The sequence below is a fragment of the Lemur catta genome, chromosome 1 (assembly GCF_020740605.2).
Source record: "Lemur catta isolate mLemCat1 chromosome 1, mLemCat1.pri, whole genome shotgun sequence".
Lineage (NCBI taxonomy): Eukaryota > Metazoa > Chordata > Mammalia > Primates > Lemuridae > Lemur > Lemur catta.
In genome coordinates, this window is record NC_059128.1 from 23,958,272 (window position 1) to 23,972,426 (window position 14,155).

Below are 14,155 nucleotides of genomic sequence, written 5' to 3' on the forward strand. Positions count from 1 at the left end.
AAAATAGAAATCTCCAGGCCCAGGTAGTTTCACTAGAGAAATCTACCCAATGTTTAAAGAATAATTCACACCAATTCTGCAGTAATCAAGACTGTGCAATTGGCAGAGGGAAAGACACGTAGTCCAATAGAACAGAACAAAGAATCCAGAAACAGACCTGCCACAAACATGCTCAACTGATTTCTGACAGAGGTACAAAAGCAGTTTAATGGAGGAAAGGTAGCCTTTTTGACAAATGGTGCTGAAGCAATGGATATTCATAGACAAGAAAAAAAAAAAAAAAAAAAAACGAAGTTCAACCCCAGTCTCACACCTTGTATACAAATCAACTCCAAGTGGATCATGACCTTAAATGTAAACTGCAAAAATATAAAACTTTTAGAAGGTAACATAGCAGAAAATCTTCAAGATCTAGGACAAGAGGAAGAATTTTTAGACTTGACACTAAAAGCACAATCCATAAAAGTGAAAAATAATAAATTGGACTTCATCAAAATTAAAACTTTGCAATTGAAGAGGATAAAGAGACAAGCACAGACTGGGAGAAAACATTCACAAAAACACATAACTGACAAAAGACTAGAATCTAGAATATATAAAGAACTTTTACAACTCAATAGTAAAAAGAAAAAAAAAGCAATCCTATTAGAAAATGGGTAAAAGACACGAGGATATATTTCCCCAGTGAGCATAGCAAAGGGCACATGAAAAGATACTCAGTGTCATCAACGCCAGGGAAACGTGAATTAAAACCAAGATGAGGTGTCATTACACCATTAGAATGGCTAAAATAAAAATTAATGACAATTCCAAATGCTGGAGAAGATGCTGAGAAACTGGATCACTAACACATTATTGGCAGGAATGTAAAATAGTACAGCCACTCTAGAGAACAGTTTGGTGGCGTCTTAAAAGATTAAATATGCAACTACCATATGGCCCAGCAATTGCACTCCTGGGCATTTATCCCAGAGAAACAAAGACTCATTTTACACAAACCCAGTACCTTAATGTTTATAGCAGCTTTATTCATTCATAATGGCCAAACACTGGAAATAACCCAGATGTCCTTCAAAGAGTAAATGGTTAAACAAACTGTGGCACATTCATGTGACGGCATACCACTCAGTAATAAAAATACACAAAATCTGGATGAATCTCCAGACAATAATGCTGAATTTTAACAAGTCAACCCTAAAGGTTTATATACCATATTATTCCATTTCTGTAACTTTCTTCAAATGACAAAATCATAGAAATAGAGAACAGATTACTGGCCGCCAGTGGTTAAGGAGGGGTTGGGGGTGGGAGGGGAAAGGGTTGTGGCTACCAAGGGGCAACAACATGAGGATGGGGGTGGAAACATTCTGTGTCTTGACTGTATCATTGTCAATATCCTGGCTTTGATACTGTACTATAATTTTATAGGAAGTTACTATTGGAGGAAACTGGGTAGGGCAGGAGGGGTTATACAGAATCTCCGTTTTCTTTCATTTTTTTATTTTTTAGAGACAGGCTCTTGCTCTGTCGCCCAGGCTGGAGTGCAGTGGCATGATTGTAGCTCACTGCAGCCTCCAACTCCTGGGCTCAAGTGATCCTCTCACCTCAGCCTCCTGAGTAGCTGGGACTATGGGAGTGTGCCACCATGCCCAGCTAATTTTTTAAATTTTTTCTAGAGATGGTGTCTCACTATGTTGCTCAGGCTGATCCTGAACTCCTGGCCTCAAGTGATCCTCATTTCTTAGCCTCTCAATCTGTTTTCTTTCTTACAATTGCATGTGAATCTCCCAATTATCTTAAATTAAAAGTTTATATTTTTAAAAAGTTATACAGCAGCAGTATGGCTTACTCTTCCAATGAAAATAATATTGGGCCCACCAAGGATAATCTCCCCCTCTTAAATGCAGCTGATTAGCAAACTTAATTCCATCTGCAACCTGAATTCCCCTTTGTCCTGTAACGTAACATATTCCAGGCTCCAGGGATTAGGAAACGGACATCTTTGGGAGGCCATTATTCTGCCTACCACAATGCATATCTAAAGAAATAAAAGTTTTAAAATACAAGCAGGGAATATGAGAGAATAAAAAACAATTGAAGTGGAAATAAATAAAACAAATGGAACTTATGGAAGTGGGAAACATAATTAAATCTAAAGTCTTGATGGAAGGATTAAATAGAATATTAGACACAATTAAAGAGAAAAATACTAATAATATGAAGGATAGATTCAAACATTTTTCAGAATTTACCTTAAAGAGACACAGACATGGAAAATATGAAAGGGACACTAAAAAGGCAGAGGGTAGAGCAAGCAGGTCTAAGGTAGGCCACCCTGGAGTCCCAGAATGAGACCAGGAGAACGAGGGAGAGGCAATGTTTGAAGAGATGGTGCTGGAGGATTTCCCACAGTTGTTGCAAGACATCAATCCTCATATCCTGGCTGCCCAACAAACTCCAAGTATAATAAATAAAAAGAAATTCATATCTAAGACATCACAGTAAAATTGCAAAATGTGAAAGACAAAGAGATTTTTTTTAAACAACTGGAAAGAAAAGACAGATCATGTACAATAGAATAGAATGGGGCTCTATAGCTCACTTATCAATAGCAATAATGGAAGCTAGGAGACAGTGATGACATAATATTCAGAGAAAACACTGTCAACCTAACAATCTATATCCAGTAGAACTATTTTTTAAGATCTAAAGTTAAGTAATACATTTTCATAGGAATAAAAACTGAGTTTATTTCCAAATGATATTTTATTAAATGCCTACGATGTGTAAGCCCTCTGTATGAACCATCACAGTCTTATAAGGTAAGCATGACATTCCCATTTTACATATGGGAAAACTGAGGCAAAAATAGACTAAGAGATTTGCCCAAATCCTTCTGATTCCATAGTCCATGCTCTTTCTCCCACCCCAAGGAGATGCATCTTAGATTGTTTGGACTTTCCAGGATTCTTCCATTTTGGGGCTGGCTTCAGGATGGACATTTTTAAGATAGGAAGCTACCTATGTGAGGAGAGGGGGAACTTTAAAATTCCAGAGCTCAAGAGTTTACCACTTCTATTCGGCGAACCTGGGCAAGTCTGTGCAAACGAGCGATCAGGGTTTGGGGAGGAAGACAGTCATATGTGATGTTCTGTGTGATGTCCTGGAGGGGGTTCTGGGAAGAGCAGCCTAGTTCCTTTCTCCTTCTCCCTTCTCTCTCCTGTTTTGCCCTCTCACACCCACCTTGCAGGTTCAGTGCTCTCTGGGTTGGACTGTCCCTCCAGCTTTCCTCCTCCTTTCTGTCTGTCTCTTGCGATCGTGAATGTCCAGAACCACACAGCTCACTCAACTGCCAGCAACAGGCAGGGGAAGTCAGTGACAATGGCCTGCCCAGAGGACAGGATTCCCAAGAACTGTCGCAGAACCCACCAGCCTCTGGAGCCTTTGCCTTGTGGCCCTCCCTAGGCCTCACCTTTTAGGGTCTCCTCCACCCTACGATCCCTCTGCTCATTCTCTAATCCTTTCTTTCTCCAGCCCCTCAATCTCTTGACAGCAACTTCAGAGCATTAGTCAGCTCCAGGCTACCCCTTATACTATACCTGGTTTGTGGTACCTATCAAGGCTACTGTCCCTAGAAGGGACAGACCTACCTGTTCCCTGAGTGGGCCCAGGATGGACTCCTGATCTCAATCTGTTGCCTGGGCTAGTGAGCCACGATTTAACGGCCAAACTTGAAAAAGGCAGACTGAGACAGTCAGACTCGTCTCTGGGGATGTTGGGATGGGGGTGAGGCTCTGGAGCTGAGCGTATTGGTGGCACGTGCTAGAGTTGAGAAGTCCTGATGCCAAGTTGGGCCAGGTCTGAGCCGAGAAGGCAGGAAAAGAAAGGGGCAAGGAGAGGAGGCGTGAGGTGGAGAGAGGAGAGGGAACACGATCACCGTGGACTCAGCTCACAGAGAGATGGAGATAGTTGGGCTCTGGTGCCTGGAAGCTGCCAGCATGTCCCTGGGGGGTGGGGGGTTCTCGAGATTCCCCAATACCCTAATCCTGTGTATCTCTCTTTACCTGTATATGATGCTTTTCTAATGAAATGCTTTTTTCATATTATCACATGTAACGAGGAAACAAAACCTTAATTTCCTCATCTGTAAAATGGGAATAATAGTTATAAGATCATCTACCCGCAGGGTTGCTGTGCAAATTAAATGAGCAAACGTCTAGGGGAACACCCTTCCAGGTGTACACCACACGAAGGCCACTCTCCTCTCTGTTCTGTCCCTGTCCCTGCTGGCAACATTTGATGCCATGTTCTGGAATGGGCACTGAGAATACATTGACAAGAGTGCCAGAGTGGTATGACTGTCATGGTCCTTGTCCGGCTAAGGTCTTCCCAGTCCCCAGTGGAAGGAATAAAGTCAAGCAAAACACCTTAAAGAAGCAAGTAGCTTTTCTGCAGGAGGGAAGAAAAAAGAGGTGGAGGAGAGAGGGAAAGAGAAGTGGAAATCACCATTATTCTTAATCATTACATGGAGCATTAGAATAATATGATTATTCAGTGCATTCTAATTAGGCTTAATGAAGAGTAATGGGTGTGAGAGGAAACCTGGAACATACAGTTTTATGTGGTATACATCCCCCGGGCAGGGAAGCACGGGGACCCCATATCAGGACCCTAGGGCGCAGAGGCTGAAACAAGATGCAACCTGGGCCAGCTGGCTTCCACCTATAACTCCTGACACGTGCATTTGAGAGGATCGGGTACCTGTGGAACCAGGCAGACGACCCTTGGCAAAGTTGAGGTGGGACTAGCAGAGGGTGCATTTTGTGAACTGTGAGTGGTACGGACCCTTGCAGTGGCAGAGAGGCTGGTGGGTGGCGTGGGTGTGATATTGTGTGAGGTGTGACCCCTCACACAATATCACACATATACCTACCTATATGTCCTATCTCAGGACACCTGAGTTAGGAATAGAGCAAGGGGCACAGGGGTCAGAATTGGTGGGTAAATGACTTGTGAATTTCAGGAGTCCCAAATAACTGGCTCTATAGAAGACAGAGAGGAAAACTACTTAGCCTCCCTACCCTCCGCCCTTTGCTGTCTAAGGGAAGGCTGGTCTGCTTTCACGGTGGTGAACTTGCTATGGACTTCATAGCTCTTGAGACATATTTCCCCAGTGGCTGCTGACTGGATTCCTGGTTACTAGGGAGGGTGTGATTTCCTCCCTCCCTCCCTCCCTCCCTCCCTTCCTTCTTTCCTTCCTTCCTTCCTTCTTTCCAGGTGAGAGGAGGATTGGCCAGTTTGGAGTCAGCATGGGCAGTGAAGTGGAACAAAAAGAGGGAAGAAAAATAGAATAAAATTTACATTAAGTGCTTAGAGTCCTATGGACTGGGTGGGAATGTCAGTTGGCACAGCCTAGAAAGATTATACTTGTTTAAAAAAGTCAAAGTCTTACTATGACACAGGCTTATTTCTCATTTATCCTGTATGTTATTCAGAGGTCAGCTGGAAGCTCCACCTGGTGTCATCACTCCAGGGTCCCAGTTGATGGAGTAGCCACCATCTGCATTTAGTGCCATTTGTGAAAGCAGAGGGAAAGAGAGCTCTGGTAACTCAGTGCTTCAGCCTAGAAGGGACACTTGGGACGTCCACTCAGAGCTCATTGACCAGAATGATCACAGGGTCCCCACCCATGCACAAGAGGCTCAGGGAATGCAGTCCTACCACGTGCCCAGAAGGTGAGAAGTTAGAAATATTTGGTGAATAACACTGATGAGGTTAAGAGGTTCTGTGGCCCCAAGCCCATTTGTCATGGACTTTCCCAAGCCTGTGGCCATTGGCTACTCAACCGTCAAACATTTGCCAAGGGCTTATTCTGTCTGTCGCTAGATTGGGTTCTGGGAATACAAAGGTGAATAAGCCATAGCCCCTGTCTGTAAAGAACTTAAAGACTGGCCGGGCACAGTGGCTCACGCCTGTAATCCTAACACTCTGGGAGGCCAAGGTGGGAGGATCACTCGAGGTCAGGAGTTCAAGACCAGCCTGAGCAAGAGCGAGACCCTGTCTCTACTAAAAATAGAAAGAAATTAGCTGGAAAACTAAAAATACATATAGAAAAAAAATATCCAGGCATGGTGGCATATGCCTGTAGTCCCAGCTACTCGGGAGGCTGAGGTAGAAGGATCGCTTGAGCCCAGGAGTTTGAGGTTGCTGTGAGCTAGGCTGATGCCACGGCACTCTAGCCCAGGCAACAGAGCCAGACTCTGTCTCAAAAAAAAAAAAAAAAAAAAAAAGAACTTAAGGATTCATGTGGCAGGTAAACAAGTAAACAACTGGGACCCATCGTTGTAAGTGCTATGATTGAGTGAAAGCAGGTATTGTGGGAACATGAGACCCAGACTGAGAAGTCTGGATCAGCTTCTGGATGAAGGTGATGTTGAGTAGATCCTGAGGATTGAGGAGGAGTGAGACGAAGAAGAAAGGGAAGGGCATGCCATGCAGAGAAAACGGTGTGTGCAAAGGCATGGAGGGAAGACGCTTTCAGGGAAGAATAATATATGGCGGGCACGTAGGATGTGGACTGCAATTGGTAAGAGATGATGGCAGGGGAGGTAGGCAGAAGCCAGGCCACAAAGGGGCTTGTCTGCCATTCTAAAGACTGTGGACTTCATTCTGTGAGCAGTAGGAAACCATCAGGGGCTTGAGCCACATTTTGGGAGCCACCCATTGGCTGTCATGTGAGAAAACATCACTTAGATGGGGCAAGTCTGAAGACAGGGAGAACAGTCAGGAGATGGTGGCAGACAGCAATTCAGATGAGAGATATTGGTGGCTTGACCCCAGCAGTGGCAACAGAGATGGATGCCAGTAGACAGAGGGGGTGGTATTAAGCTACCTGTCAATGGGAATGGGACAGGGTGACCAGTCGCACAGCATGAGCATGTTGTGAAAGGCAGGCCTGAACTTGTGTCATGCCTTGTTTCTGTGCAAGTCAGCTCCATGTTGACTGCTTTAATTATTTTCTGGAACAAGGCAGGGCGTAAAGCTATCATTCAATATGTCAATACTTCCTATCTGCTGGCTCTGCACAGAGAACTCAGCAGGAACAAAGCCCAGCCCGGGCCTGGAGGAGCTCACAGTCTCGATCTAGGTTCCTCACTCAGGCAGGCTGAGCCAGGGCAGGGCGGCTGGGGAGGGGGAGGGAGGACCTCTGGGCTTCTCTTATACAAGTGCTACCCAGCTTCATCTATTCCAGCCCCACATCTACAAAGTCCACCAAATCCATGTCCCACCTATATTATTATTTACTTAATATCTGTACTTACCTCACTTTTTAGCCTTATGTGCCTACTGTAGCATCTTCCTAAGCAAAATAGCTGTGAGATCATATGTTTGGATATGTTAGTGATATTTTTAATGCACCTTAAAAAAAATAAAGCCAGATGAAGTGTTAAAATGTCCAAGTGCCACCCAAAAACATTTTGCAACCACACTTTGAGAAATGCTGTCCCCTAAGGAAGGGCCTATATAAGATTTGCTTCCTGGGTGGCCAGATGACCTCCCTTCACCATTTTTATACCCACTCCTTTCACACAGATGAAGCCCCTGACGTCCTGCCTTGCTCAAGTTCTTTTTTTCCCCAGCTACCTGAGGCTTCAGACAGTCAGTGATACACTTGCTAAGGGCCCCCCGTGGGCAAGACCCGCTCTATGGGGCCATAGAGGGCACCCAGTGGCTACATCCTTACTGACTTCTCAAACGCTGTTGGACAAACAGTGTTGGATCAAGGGCAGTTACTGAGGTTATGGGAACGGCTGGCTTACCTGGCCCCCGGCTGGGATGGGGAACGTTGTTCAGGTTACAGGCGCCACCCATGTCTGGGCACGTGCACAGAGGAATTCACCTGGTGTGAAATGCTAGAAATCATCGATGTGCATGACATGCTCTCAGGGGACCTCCGAGTTCTCTCAGATTTCTCCAAGGGATCCCCACTTGCTGGGCATGTGCCTCTTTCTCCCAGAAGCAGACAGTGAAGCTCCGCAACGCTGTTCTCTGTTTTTCTATTAAAAGCCTCCCAGCCAGTTCGTAGACTGATTGACAAGCCTCCTGTGTTGTCCACAGACTCTTCCTGGATTCAGAATTCTAACAGAATGTCATCAAGGTCACTGATGACAAGCACTAGGCATTGGCGCTGGGGAAAAGAGGATCTTACTAGAGTAACACTGGATAGTTCACAGAACTAAAGAGGAGATGGACAATTTTACCTCCAGCAGGGCAGGAACCCAGGTGGCTGGGCAGTTGGAACCACTGCAGGTCCTTTAGGAGGCTGTCATCATGGGACCCTGTCGCAGAGGCTGCCTGGCAGAGCCCAGGTCCTGGCCCCACCGCTCTGGGGGGAGGGCAGCGAGGTTGGCAGCCTCTCTGCCACCAAGCGGAAAGGGAATTGAGAAGTGGGTGCTGCTACTGTGAAGAGAGAAAAGGCATGCTGGGCTTGAGAAACCACAGTGTCCACTACTGAGTCGCATAAGGAATAACAGAAGAGAGAACTGGAAGGTAACTTGGAGTCATTTGGTCAACCCAACCAGTTAAGGATTAGGACATTGAGACCCAGACACCCACTTGGCTCCCGGGCTCTTCAGCAGCAAAGCTGAGCCCCCCATTCAGGCAGATCCCCTGACTCTCAGAGCAGGGCTGCTTCTGCTTCATACTCGGTGTTCAAAGCAAGAAAATAGCCAACAGCTAAGTCTCTGGGGTCTTCTCCTCAGCCCCGCAGGTGCGTTTCCGTTTGCATCTTCTTAGAGCGTCTTTGCTCTGACAGTTCAGTGCTCCGTGAGAGAGGGTGGGACAAACCCCCTCAGCACCAGCGGAAGCCAGCTCCATCTGGTTGACCTCAGGCACGGAAAGGACCCGTGTTGCCCTGAGAAGGACATCTGGCTCAGGTTGACTCCTCCCTCTCACCAACCCCAGGGTACCCAGCTACCCACAGTTTCGGAAGATACCCCGAGGAAGATGAATTGTGCTGTTGACTCAGAGCAGTAGGGGACTGAGAGCCTGTGCCTCTTCCAAAAGCAGGGCACCGTCTGGGGCCTGTGACGTGCAATGCTGGCTTCATTGCTCTGACAATATGAAGGATGTTTGGTTTTGTTCCCAGCACTGTTATCATTTATCATCCTCTCCTAAGAGCTGGCACCCTCCGCCTGTTCCCCGTGCCGTCTCGCTCTCTCCCAACCCCCACCTTCAACCCCACCTCCCTATTCTGCCTGTCCCCCTGCCACTGAGGGGAGCCCTCTTGTATTTACCCCAGAATAAACTTTCCCACGTTGATTCTCAGAAGCCCAGGAGACACCCCAATTGAATTCCACTCATAGACCTTTGCTAAGCAATTCCTCTGGGCAAAGTACGGTGCTTGAGGCTTTGGGTGGTAAAACGTCAGTAAGACAAGTCCCTGCCTTCAAGGAGCTGTATTCCACAAGGGAATAACTATGGTGTCCTAGGCGGAGGGCGGAAAGGACAAAACCCGGAGAGTTAGCAGAGGAACCACACATCTGGAAAGGATGGGCAAGGCAGCACGGTGGCCTTTGCAAGAGCAGGGCGGTTGGGCAGAGGGTGGTGGAAGACACAGACGTGGGGGAGGAGTGAGCGGTGAGGCATGATGAAAACAAGAAATTGCTTTGGGAAAATGACTGAGGACAGAAAGAGATGAAGGCTTAGCTGGAAGAGGAGCTGTTTGAGCTGGTTTGAAGGTGGGTGAGGGGGAGCCAGTGGAATGGCAAGACTGGTGGCACGTGAGAGAGGAAGTGATTGGGAAACAAAGCCCCAAAGGGACTGGAGAGGCAGGTCAAGGTGTGGGGAGGACTGGCTGTGGAGGGAAGTCAGAGCACATCTTATTTTAAGAACAGGGGGAAGGCAGAAGTTGGTGTGTGACCATGGGGGAAATTTTGTGATAAAAGGAAGCTGTGTTGGCGCCACCTTCTGTGACTCAGGAGGTGAGGTCACCTGCTGAGGGATAGGATGGGTTTGGGACCTTAAGATTGCTGGGAGTTGGAATATCCACTGAGGGACTACTATGGGGTAAAAGAGCTGTCTACCATTGAGGCCCTGCTGAGATTCAGTCTCACCCCAGGGCCTTTGCATATGCTGTTTCCTCTATTTGGAAGATACAGCCACCCACTCTTTGCATGGTTAGGATTTTCTCATCGTTCCGATCTTGGCTTCAACGGCACTTGCTCAGGATGGCCTTTCCCAGTAATTTCATCTAAAGTAGGTCTCCTACCCTCACCTCCCAGGATTCTCCATTTTGTCTCCTTCTTTATCCCTTTCTAGCACTTTCATTTGCAGTTACTTTATCAGCTTGTTCGTCTCTTCCTCCTCCTCCTCCTCTTCTTCTTTTACATCCAACTGGTATGTAAGCCCCAGGGGACCAGGGATCACATCTGTCTTGTTTATTACTGGATCCTCAGTATCTAGCCAGATGCGCAGCAGGAACTCAATGAATGCTTGTGGAGTGCAGGAATGAATATTGAAGAATGTGTGTTTATAGTGGAGCCCATCAGCCAGGCTGAGCAGTTTTCCCCAGGGTTGGGGACTGCAGGAGGTCTCCAGCAGGTCAGCTGTACCAGGAACCCAGGGTTCTAATGAGAATGACTAAAATGTTTGACAGTGGGGAAGCTAAGGCTGGGGACAGGCATGCTGGCTGGGGCAGGCATGGAGGTATGCTGCTCTCATCTCCCTGCAAGGGAGAATTTGCCACAGCACTGCAAGGGGTGGTCAGTGTCAGCCTCCAGCCACAGCACCTTTGGGACCCACCACCTAGTTTGAGTTGAGGCCACGCTTTTCCTGGGCAGCTCCAGCCAGTGACTGAGCATTGGCCTGGCCATTTCTCCCCAGCATGGGACTTCCCTAACAGATAGTCTCTGCTTCAGAGGTCCCTACTGGGGTGGCCAAGACTTTGTCAGTTGAGGTTTTCTAGCAATCAGAGGCTGAGAGGCGTTGGGAGTGTGAGAAATGTACTGGGGTGAGGGGTAGGGGTTGGGGGTAAAGCTGTGACAGAGAGGAGGCAGAATCAGGCAGGAAAGGCTGGGCCACAGCGGACGCTCTCCCTGTCCAGTTCCGCTCTTCCGCTTTGTCTGTCTTGTCAGTTACTCCCCATGTCAGTTTCCCAGGGCCGCGTAACAGATCACTACAACGCGAATGGCTTCAAACCTCGGGACAGAAATCTAGTGTCCCACAGTTCATGAGGCTATAAGTTAAAAAGCAAGGTATTGGCAGGGCTGGTTCCTCCTGAAGGTTCTGAAGGAGCATCTTCCAGGCTTCTCTCCCGGCTTCCCAGCAATCCTTGGTGTTCCCTGGCTTGTAGCCGCATCGCTCCAATCTCCACCTGCATCTTCACATCACCTTCTCCGTGTGTCTCTCTGCGTCTTCTTTTCTTACAAGGACACCAGCCATTGGATTTAGGGCCATCCTACATCCAGGATGATTTCATCCTGAGATCCTTAATTAAACATCTGCAAAGATCCTATTTCCAAATAAGGTCACGTTCAGAAATTCTGGGTGGATATGAATTTTGGAGAATGCTACTCAACTCACTACACCCTCAATAAACCTCTCGCTTCCTAACTCCATCTCAGCCTCTGTCTACCAGAGAACCAGACTGACCTGCTGGCAGACTGAGAACTGTAGAAACAAGAGCGAGTTTCATTGCTGTGGATATGGCCAAGAGATGAAAAGACGGGAGGTTTCAGCATGTATTCATTGCCTAGGGAAGATTCTAGAGTTGCAATTTTGGTGGGAAGGTCTAAGGTGGCACTGAGGGTGTGGGGACTGCTCCAGTGAACTGGAGTGGGCTGGAGGAGCAGAGGAGGGGCTGAGGTGGGTCACCAGCACAGATGGCCCCAGGGGACACTCTGGACTTGCCTGGTGGCCTGCATTCTTCTTGGGAGGTCTCAAAGAACAATGACTGCTGACCACAGGGCCCTATCTTCTCTTTCCCACCTTGACCTTCAGGGAGAAGTGGACACTTTGTTGGGAGCCATCACCACCATCACCATCACCATCGTCAACAAACATGTACTGGAAATATAAAAATTGGAAAGATGGGATAAAAGGATCAAAAATGAAGGACACTGGTCAATAAAATCTCATCTTTGCATGCGTACAGGAGATTGGGAACCTGCTTTGTGCTGAGCTAGCTGCTGGGAATACGGAGAACTCCGTGGCCGCTGTCCCTGGAAAGGCATCTATACCTGAAAAACAAGTGAACACTAACAAGTGACTCCCTTCTTTACTTCCTGTATATTTTGATGCATGAAGCAGCCCAAGTAAGCCAGCCCACCCCAGGGCCGGCTCGCTCCCCCACCACCCCTCATCCAGCCCCTGATGGTGGAGAGCTGTCGCTTGCCCCTGTGCGCTCCCTTGGCCTGTCATCACCCACACACACTCGATTAGGGGATCAAGTGACTTACAGGGGCTCCTCTTCCCCAGGGTCAGCATTTGCATAGGGTGATGGATGCCGAGATGTCATCTAAACACATCCGCACTTTGCATTTTAAACAAAGCAATTTCCAGAGGAAGCTGTGGGAGCTTTGTCTCCTTCCAGGAGTGGGTTCTCTGAGTCCAAGTGTCTTTCCTTTTGGTCAGCACTTTCCACATCTGCCCTGGGTCCCTCTCCTCTAATAGCCTCCTGTGCCCCCCTCCCCCCAGTGACCTCTGTGCGGAGCAGGGGATTGCATGGGGCATAAGATGGAAAAGGACACAGGTCACTGGCAGGGCCAAGCAAGGACCACCCAGGCCCTCCTCTGCACCTGACACTGGGGCCCCTCCCCATCCCTCATCCTACAGGTCACCTGTGGCTAAGATAGGGGAGTGACCTTAGCCAGGAGCAGCCACCTATGAGACATGGCTTGAAGGACACAGAATACCTGCTGCAGACATCCGTGCCCACCTCTGTGTCCCCTGGTGCACACTAAGGGTTGTCTCCTGGGATCCTTCCATGTTTTGTCTGGGAATATGGGATTGCTTCTGTCTAAGCTCTGACTTCTGGCCGGGCACGGTGGCTCACACCTATAATCCTAGCACTCTGGGAGGCCAAGGTGGGAGGACTGCTTGAGGTCAGGAGTTCGAGACCAGCCTGAGCAAGAGTGAGAACTACTAAAAATGAAAAAAATTAGCCGGGCATGGTGGCACATGCCTGTAGTCCCAGCTGCTCAGGAGACTAAGGCAGGAGGATCACTCGAGCCCAGGAGTTTGAGGTTGCTGTGAGCTAGGCTGATGCCACGGTACTCTAGCCCTGGGCAACAGAGTGAGACTCCATCTCAAAAAAACAAACAAAAATGGAAACAAAACCAAAAATGTTCTGACTTCTAATTCCATACAGTTGAGACTTTTTTCTCTTAATGAGTCTAAGCCTTCCCCCCAAGGGCCTTTAGGATGATGATAAAAGTGTCACCATAATATTAGCCTATCAGGTTAGGCTGAATTTTTTTTTTTTTGAAAAAAAAAGAAAGGCAAGAAATAAAAGTCCCTGGATTTTTGTCTCTAGCAATGTGGTCTGAAGGCCAGCAGTGTCAGCTCAGTCACATGGGGCGTGGATTTGGATAAAGCACTTAACCAGCAAAAGGCACAGCAACGCCTGCTGCAGCGGCTCCCTTGCCACAGTGCACATGGGCTGCATGGCACAGAAGCCTCCAACCAGCGCATGTGTGTTCCCTCTCTGCCTTCCTGCTCTGATGGAAATGTTAGTGAGCTGACCTGGGCAGGTGACAAGCTGTCCCTGACGGGGGTGGGAGCAGATATCTGGGGTTGGAAGAGGCTCCCACGAAGCCCATGGTACCTTACGGTGGGGCAGAGGGGAAGGAATAGACACTTGCTGAGTGCGTACCATGCCCCTGACTTTAGATGACTAGTCTGAAATACGGCATGGGGGTTACGAGAAGAGACTTTAATTGAACTTATGCAGATCTGGATTCAAATCTGACCCCTGTAACTTCAAGCAAGTTGATTACCCTTTCTGAGCTTTAGTCTCCCACAAAATGAAGGCAGTGGCATTTATATCGGACATTCACTGTACGGCATGGGTGGGACAATGTGTGCAGTGGCTGGGATACAGGCGGCATCCTGCTGAGTTACCCGTTAGCGTCTCCACTGAGTATGATCAGCTTCG